The following is a 9,878-nucleotide window of genomic DNA, read 5'->3' as shown; positions in this document are numbered from 1 at the left end:
AACATTGATTCTGTATCTGAAATTGCAGTTAGCATATACATTGTGATAACTGTCGACAAAACTTTTTCTATCAAAGTTTGTTTTTCTGAACAAAAACAAATCAGCAAAACGGAGAATGAGTGAAGAAATGAAACCTATCACTCAATAATTTACTGGGTATAGGATTTTTGGAGATTACAGTTTGCTTTGCAGTCTAGAAACCATTAAGGTGGCAATTTTATAAACACAAATAAATCCAAGTTCCACAGTATATATTGTGTTTAAATGCTATAAAATGTTCTGCTTGTATATGTTGCAATGCTATAAAACATGTTGTCCACATACGGGCATTTGGTCCATGAGGGAAACAATGAAGACCTATGGCTTCACTTCTACTTGTGTGATTCTATGCAGTATGGAACCAAACGTAGCTTGTTATAGACACTATATGACATGTTGTTATGCACGTTGTTCAACATGAAATGCATATATGGAATGTCTTGCTTTGTGGAGGTGGGCTGCCTCCCCTGAAAAAAAGACCACATGTGCTAATATCAAAAGAAGTACAACATCACCAGAATTGATCCAAATACATTTCAAGATGTGTCAGGATCGTACCCATTAAAAACAAATTAAACTATCTATTTGATGCTGCGTTGCCATGCCTTTCAAATTTACAGAAGAAGCCCTTTCAGTGGCACCACCTTTCATTTATTTATTCTCGTCTTTATTCTATTAGTTTGCCTGAGGCCACTCTCATGCCCGCGAGCAGAAACTTCCTCATGTAACCAAAGTATAAAGAACAGCAGTATGGTTACATCAAGTTTAATCACAGGTTCATTTATTTATATTGTAAGAAAGGGGGGAGCTGCAGCATCTAGAAAATCCATATAACGGTCTCTGAATATCAAAGAAATACAACTAAGGAGAAGCGTCAGTTCTGACTCCAAACTGCTGAGCATAGGTGCAGAGAGAACATTTATTTTGTAAGGCTGATTGTTTTGATTTGGCCTGAGGATATTGTGTGCATTGTAATAACTTATTAAACTTCCTCTGATAGTTTGCTGTGATAGTGTCGTTTTCTTCCTCTACCGTATTATTTCAGTTGCTTTGCACATTATAGGTTGAAGAGGAACATTTGAACCATCTAATATTGCAAATGAATAGCCAGTATAAAGGAGGAGAGACTAACTCATTGACTGTTTGCCAGTGAATTGGATCGATTGGAGCATGACTGATTCATTAATTGTGAGTGCCCATTGGATTACATTAGTATCATAATAAAAACTCATTCGACTAGATGTAACTCATGTCACATTTCCCATCCCAAGTGAAAGACAGGCATTAAAGACATTGATTTGTCTATGTATCAGAGATGTATTGTAGACTAGATCACGAAAACTTCATCCAGCATTCATACTGTCCCAAGAGTTTTTTGTGTGCAATTTATATTTGGTTGTATTGTTAACCGCATGGCAATTTGTCCTCTCTAATGAAGTGTTGAGAGATTATTGGATGGCCCCGAGTACATACACTGGGCTATATTAGACCAATAAGTCAATATCTATGCCTGAGCTGCATAAGTGCTTCAACTCACAGACATTGCTAATCATTAAATATGTGTTTGATACACGCTGGGCTTGTTTGAAGTGAAATCGTTGTTCACATTTCAAATCTACAAGGATGTTGACTGACTTGGTAAATCAAAAATAATTGCATGATACCAATCATAGGTCTGTATTAATACATGTCAACTTGCAATATCACCTCTCGGTGAAAGCATATTCATTATATAACATAAATAACGATAAATAACCACACAATGATAGAGTGTTATAGCTGTTGGATGTGATAGATTGCTGTTCATTAAAGCCTCAGTGGAGGTTAGGAAGCCATCAGTTGTTAAGTTTCCAGTGACAGTAGCTAATGTTGTATTTCCTGCATATGATATGTCCTACTTAAACAAATGAAAAATCTATTCAGTCAGTAACAGGAAGAGGCTCAAGCTCTGCGGTCTCTTGCTCATTCATGCCGGGACCCTTTATTACCTTGTAAAAGCTCTCTCTCAGCATTATTCATCTCCAGCTCTTTATGGTGATCATTCACTTGATGCGTCCCCTAAGATCACTGAAGCCTTCGCAGCACCTGAACACGTGCAGGATGAGATTTATTAGGGGCTAATCAATATTATTGTTCTGTGTATATCATAAGATCAACACTAACCAATTACTGAGTCCCGAGGCCAGTCTCTGCACCTCTGACAGGAATCTATAACTCAATTCATGTTAAAAGGATTAATTTCTTGTTACGGCCCAGCCAGTCATTTTGTTGTTCATATAAATAACAGGTATATTCATATAAATAACCAAAGAGTTTGACTAGATACGTACAGAGCACAATATGTATTTTTTAAAGTATTAAATACTAACCAACCTGTAAACAAAGAAAGATAGCTGTTAAAATCTTATTGATCCATTCTCCCTAAATCTAATCCATGTTCGTCTTGGTTTGCTGTAATTACATTAGATTTCAGTGACAAGATTTCCTTACATATAAAAGAACAAAAACAAACTTCTCAAACCTCTCCTGCTCCCTAATCCCATCCACTGTCCATCTGTATGTTCAGCATGTTCCAAACACCCACCGTCGTGCCAAATTATGGCTGAACACACAGCTTACAGCCATGCCCAAGAAATGTGAATGGCATGGATGTGCATGAGGACCATGGAGAATGAAGAGTGGAAGCAGTGTATTTAGCCATGTTTTGGCTCGGTGTGATCCAAACACTCACATTTTCACCAAATCTCCAGATTTCCCAACACACGGAGCATATGGATCGACAATATGTGTGTTCATTCATTTTCCCAAATTTAGCAAATCCCCAAATATGGTAAAAAGGATGGGTGATGGATAAATTGGTTTCGTTGCATCCATATGAAGAGAGAGCTTTGTGATAACGTTGTATCCATTCAAAGTGGGAACTTTGTATTCATAAGGATGTTTTGATACTTTTTACCCCCATTGTGAAATCTGGTCACCTTCAGAATCGTCTGACCATTATGCATTTAAGGTGACTACTACTGCTGCAAAATATAGACTAGATAGCATAGATTTATGGAGTTTGGATTGTAATTTAACACAGACAGACTGTTGTTGACTATTGTTTAATCTCAATAGGTGCAGCAGAATATTCTTTATTGTCTTATTGTATGTCTTTATAACCAACAGAAAACTTACTACCATCTCGGGTTTACTGTATCCTTTGGCCCCTTGGGGACCCAGCTTCTAGGTTCACTTATTGAAGTCTTTTAATTTGAAAATGGAAGCCAAGTTCTTGTGTTTTCTTTCTGCCACGTCTACAGATTTGTGGTTCTAATATTTTCCTCTTTTAAGTAGATTTTGGTAGTTCTTATTTACAGAGCAAGCTATTATACAAATAACCTATTTGGGAGGCAAAAATGTTCTTATAATCATCCTTGATCACTGTGGAGCAATAGAAAGAATGGTGCATCTTGCAGCCCCAAGTGAAATATAGAGAGACTACAGTACCATCTAGTGGAAAACATAACCCTGTACTAGCTTTGCTGACCTGCTGAATCACGGTCTAATGTTATAACTTCTGTTTGATTTGATAGGAAATGTTTTATTCATTTGGTTTGTAGTTTCAGCTCTATAGTGCAATATTGAGCCATTTCAGATGTCCTTTATTCTGAGAAGGACGTGTTCTTTGGTCCCAAAATAAAGACAGAGATATCTGAGACTTCTGGTAAGAGACAAACAAACCCACAAACACCAGACCTCCCTCCCTCCCTCCCTCTCTCTCTCTCTCTCTCTCTCTCTCTCTCTCTCTCTCTCTCTCTCTCTCTCTCTCTCTCTCTCTCCCTCTCTCTCTCTCTCTAAATATAAATGTGTAACGGCGGTGAGTGTCAATTATTATTATGATTTAGCATTTTCTTGGTTTGAAATGTGCTTGTAAATTGGCTATTTGTGAAAAATGCGGTCATACACATCATCTCTCCAACTCCAGTATTGCATATCAAGTTGCTAATCGGAGTGTAAATAATGAGAAGGGCAGGGAAAAGGAAGTCTGGATATCTGCTTGCTCCCAGAGGCTTCACCGTCTTCAGACCGATAGCCGATGGGCTCTGAGATTGCTTGCTGTTAGGATCCAACCCTTCACATCCCTCTGGGGTGGGGAAGGAAAGCATCAGTGTATTTCATACTTTTTCACAAAAATAAAGAAGTCGGAAAATATTAGACAAAAGAATACTTTGAATGAAACTGATTTAATTCTTGACACATTCGTCTGGGGTCTCTCTCTCTCTCAGTGTTTCCTCAGTTTGTTGACGCATTCTTCTGAACATAATAACTCAAGAACAGAAACTCTATATTTCCACAGGTTTCCCCTGGAGAACTGATGATCTGATTAGATTTTAGGAGCACCTTGCTGCAATAATTTGCATATCAAAGATGCACAAAAGGCAAGTCACTACGCAGCTCACATGCCTGGTGTTTAACTCATACCTTCCCTGAGGCAAGAACAAGGTCAGTTTGGTTGTGATTAGCATAGAGGAAAGGGTACTCTGATTAGACTAACGTGATGGGGAAAACAGACTTGCAGTGTGATTTGGGTTTGGTAACAGGGAGCATATCTTTGTGGACGGAACAAGACGAGATCTGTGTCCCCGAGCTCTAAACCTCCTCTCTCACTTCGTCTGTGACCCAGAAAAAAGGGATGTTTGTGCTGCCATGTTTCTTGCTGTGCCGGTGATGAAGGGTATATATATATATATATATATATATATATATATATATATATATATATATATATATAAATATATATATATATATATATATATATATATATATATATATATATATATATATATATATATATATATATATATATATATATATATACGAGGTAGCACTTGTCTCACTTATCTGTGTCTAAAGAGAGACTGTGACATCACTGAAAAAAACCCTCTAAAAACACAGCGGGGGAACTGCTACCTTGTAAGTGAAAATGAGTGAGAATGTTTAATTGCAGTCAGCTGTTTCAGGTTAATGTCTGCTTATTCTGAGCTTTTTCAGAAGGTAGATCTCCTACCTGTATAAAGCATATTGGGGTTAAAATACACACCTATTTCCTCAGAAGTAATAGTAAATATAATGCCCAAAACAGCCTCCATTTTCCCGGGCTACCTTCCTCTTACCTGTTACTTCAAGTTACTATTGGTGGGAGGAGATGCTGTTAAGGAAGGGGATTTAAGGTCATTGTTCCACTAAGTACATATCAAAAGGTGTGTCCAAAATACAGATTCCAGAAAATACAGAAATAATATCTTCATATACTTTAATTTAAATATGTTGCATACAATGTTTTACAAATGTTTTTTTCAGTTTCAAAAAGAGCAATACACATATGTCACTTCAACTCCTGTCCACTGTGACAATCTTGACTTAAGTATTTAGAGTTATTGTAATGAGTAATGGTGAGGGTTTTTACAGACCTATGTCAGCAGTATTATAGACAAGGCACTTTATTCGCGAGGCAACTTTCAAAAAGGCAGACTGAAAGGCATTAAGAAAAGATATAAGAAACAAAAAACAATATAAAAAAGACAATATAAAAAGCCACACATAAAGAGGATTTTGAAACAGAGATTTTATTAGTCTACAATACAACAACAAGAAAAGAAAAGAACATTTTTACATTGAACAGCTTGTCACATCATGTGAAATTGAATATGAGGACATTTGCTGCATCTGTTCGACTATTGGATTGTTTTGATTGTTTTTTTAGAAGTGTTGCTTGTCTATGATTTATTGCAAATTACCATATGTGACCAGTCAACATATGGGTGCACACACACAGACACGCCCCAAAGTGTTCGCACAGCCAGCTGGCATTTAGGAAAGCAAACAGGCAAACATGATGAGTATATTGCTTTATGGGACTGCTCTGCTCATTTTGCAATTACTCTTGTGTCAGCTGTTGGTGAAGTCCATTCTATCATTTCATGCTTTCATATGGCAGAGAAGACGTTCCCTTACTGTGCACAGCATGCATGCACTGATAGTGGTTATTGTTGTGATCTGCTGAGCGTGAGATAACCAGCAGGGGGCAGTGTCGATCCACCATCAGGAGCAATGCAAAGCAGTGCAGACTGCAAAGCATTTCATAATACCACATTGGAGATCATCTTAAAAATAGTGCTGAATGTTGCACGGCCACTGTGTCATCGCCTCAAATGCTCTGGGAGAATTTAGCCATCATGCCACGATCTTACAAGCGTCATTATTTATTATTTGTTGCTGCATTTTCCCTCCACATAGTTACATTGAAGTAAATTGACAGTAGCCGTCTTAGAGCCAGTCATGTGGAACAGTGAATTTTCTTTTCTTTTCTGTAAGCCTGGTATTTATGGTTCCCTCTTAACTATTCACATATGCACACAGACAGTGAGTGGGCGGGGTCCCAGTCCTGGAGGAACACCAGTACCAGGCTTCATGATCAGAGAACAGGGCTTCACGAGCTACCTCAGTTCTGTCATACTGTACGTGTTCATTTTAGATGGTCCACTTCCAGGTGGCTGCTGCACCATAGCAACGCTGCTATTGTTTTAACACTCTACAAATATCCTGCAGTGTTATCTCGATGGAGTGAGATTCTCTGTCTTCACTGCAAGGCTTTGGACGGGGGCCTCCAACATTGCCTTACCTCTCCGCCTGATGCCGGGGATGTCTTGGCCTCCAGTAGGCTTTAAGTGAGCAAGGCATATTTAGGCTTGTTGTAAACTTGCTCCGTTCTTGTAGAGCAATTATAACAAGCTGCTTGCGGTTGCTCCCATTTGGGATGCTTCCAAAGAGGTTATATAAGACAGTTTTTTCTGGGGATTGCATACAATTTCACAGGGATAGTGCAATATTTAAAGAGCCCGTTCACATCATTTAATTGATATGCTGTATGTATAATCGTGCTATAAGGCTACAGATAGGGTACAGTAATTGCATGTGATGATACACTAATTGTTTTCATGGGGGGTTAAATAAGCGTAAAAAAACAATGAGAAGTCGAGGCTATGAATATTTAACTTCCTGTCAGCTCTTTGTAAGAATAACACGAGACCAGAAACACAGTGTCCTTTTTATATCGACAGTCTTAATCATCCAATTCATTCAAAGCTGTCTACCAGTTTTTTGATCTGGGTGACAATACTGACTGACTGTCTATGAGAGAATAATGTGACATTAAATAACGGATACACTATGTATCTTACAGTATGGTTTCAGCATATGAAAATAAATAAAAGGATGGTTAGGTTGTGTTTGGATAATTAATTGAAATGTATTTTAAGAGAGATTTACTTATTTCCAAAACCCTAAAATGTTCACAGGACATGGACACACTTTCTTCTAATGCACCTTTTGACCTGACAAGGCGAATTTAATCGAAATACACTTTCAAGCACATGTAGACGACACATTGAATCTTAGTGAGATTATAATGCGTTTAAAATTGTGATTATATAACATATTGTGTCTCTTCTGTGCTAGAGTCTTGGATATTGTTCTTGGCTTTCACTGTTTTCCTTCACCATCATTTTGTCCTCCGTTTACCCGCTTGGTATTCCCCCCCACACTTCGAATTATCCTTGACGTGATAACACACTATAATGTGACACACAAGGGCAAGCAGCTACTCTGTCTAGTAACAGATCTCGGACCCACACTTCCCTCTGCATACTGGTAAAGAAAATGTCTTGAAAGTCTCACTGAGTTTGCAATGTCATTATTTCCAGACAACACACGACTCAAATACCATTCATTATGAACAATGGCACAAACTACAACTACTTCTGCAGTTCAAATAATAATCACAGACTGTTTAATGGCATTTAAAGGCAGACAAAAGAAGTGAACCCCTCCACCTGCATACAAACTATACACTCATACCGTTGTTCCCCTAAGGTCTTGTGAGACTGTGTTGGGTCATACTTGGGCCCTCTCAGGGAAATAAGAACATTTTGTACATGTTTAAGTTTAATGCATCGATCTGGTGCAAATAAGAGCACAGTACTCTTGTAAACACACTGCTTCAGAAATGTAGCTAAGTACATTCAGTCTACTCATCTAGTGTTCTTAAGTACATTTAGTCTACTCCTGTATTGTACTTAGGACATTTAGTCTACTCATGTAGTGTGCTTAAGTATATTTTTTAAGTTACTCGTACATTACTTGAGTATTTCCATTTCATGCAACTTTATTTTTCCAGAGGGAACTTTATACATCTCAGAGTAAAATATACAATATGAGTTACCCGCTGGTCTACTTTGCATATTCAGATTCTTAACACAAAATATAATCATCTTATAAACTATGATGTAGTATTAAGTGAGACAAGTGCTACCTCGTATATATATATATATATATATATATATATATATATATATATATATATATATATATATATATATATATATATATATGTATATTATTAACTTTATGAATTTGTTAAAATGAGCTTTACCTTTACCAGCTGCAACCATAAAGTGATGAATACATTAATGCATCAATAGTTGTAATCCATTGATATAGTAAATATATTGTATGAAATAGGCCATTCTGCATAATGATTATACTTTTACTTTAAAGTATATTTTGATGCTAATACTTTTGTACTTTAACTTAAATAAAAGTAGCCAGCCCAACTGTTGAGGAAGTAGTGTTAGTAATAGTGTAAAAATAGTCAACGCCGCCATTGCCCTCCCACACACTTTACGTCCCTGAATGAGGCTAGATGTAGAGAACGTTTATTACGCTCCAACTTTGACGCTCACAGCACTGCTGTGTGAAACAGTTTTATGAAAAATGATTTACAAGTGTGCGGTTGGGCGATGGAGAGGTGCCCAGAGCAGATTGACTGTTTGGCGATCAAAGCCGAATAAAAAAACTTGTGATAAGATACCTTGAGTTATTTTTGCTCCCTCTCGCTATTTCTGAATTGTATTTAGTCTTACTGAATGTAGTCTTACTGGGGAAACAGGTGATGGGGCCTTTGCCGATGATGTCAGGCCTGGGCGGGGCCTTTCAGTGTAACAAGTTCTGCAGTAGTTTTCTTGACGAATTACCGATATGTTTTCAAAGTTGTGATGTCACTCGAGGTATTATAGGCACAGTTTCACACACACAGAGACAGACCTGCTAAATGTCAGGCTCTCCGGTGTGACCAATAAAATGATTTGGTCAAAACGCTCGTACTCTGGAGCCCTGAGACAAGGCAACAATCAGGGCTTTAGCTTGCAGTTATACCACCAAACTACGGCTGACAAAACATTAAAGTTACCTTTGCCATGTAAACTTTAAACGAACATGCCACTCAACACACAAATTACAACATCTAGTGTATCAGTGACAAAGTGTTCCTGTACTGCCCGACTTGCTGACAGCGATGTAGGCACTCACTGCTCTAACGGCTACCTTGGACAAACCTTTACTGCTTGCTTTAAGCTCTGTCCACAAATGAACAAACACATTGATTTATCTGGTAGACTTTAAGTTGGCTTTGCCGACCACCTCAACATCCAATTTCCTGAGCATACTTTGATCTTTTACAGCTCTACTGTCCATCTGCTGCTTCTCATTTCGTCCAATGGGGTTTTCATCTGAGCAACACTTCTTTAGTTACACAGTGATTTGAAGGTGGTTCATTAATTGAATCCATATTGTCAGAACAGTAACGGTACTGAACCTTGATTAGACAAAAGCAGCAACTTCCTTCATTTAAGCCCAGACCAGGCTTTCTGGTGGGAATATCAGTTTATAGCTTGCAAAATGGCGTCCTCTAGACCAGACATTATGTAAATTGACTATGTTTAAAGCTAGGGTAGGCCATT

This window comes from Taurulus bubalis (assembly GCF_910589615.1).
Source record: "Taurulus bubalis genome assembly, chromosome: 2".
NCBI classification, from domain to species: domain Eukaryota; kingdom Metazoa; phylum Chordata; class Actinopteri; order Perciformes; family Cottidae; genus Taurulus; species Taurulus bubalis.
The sequence above is the reverse complement of the archived record's forward strand: the minus strand, read 5'-3'. Positions refer to the sequence as shown.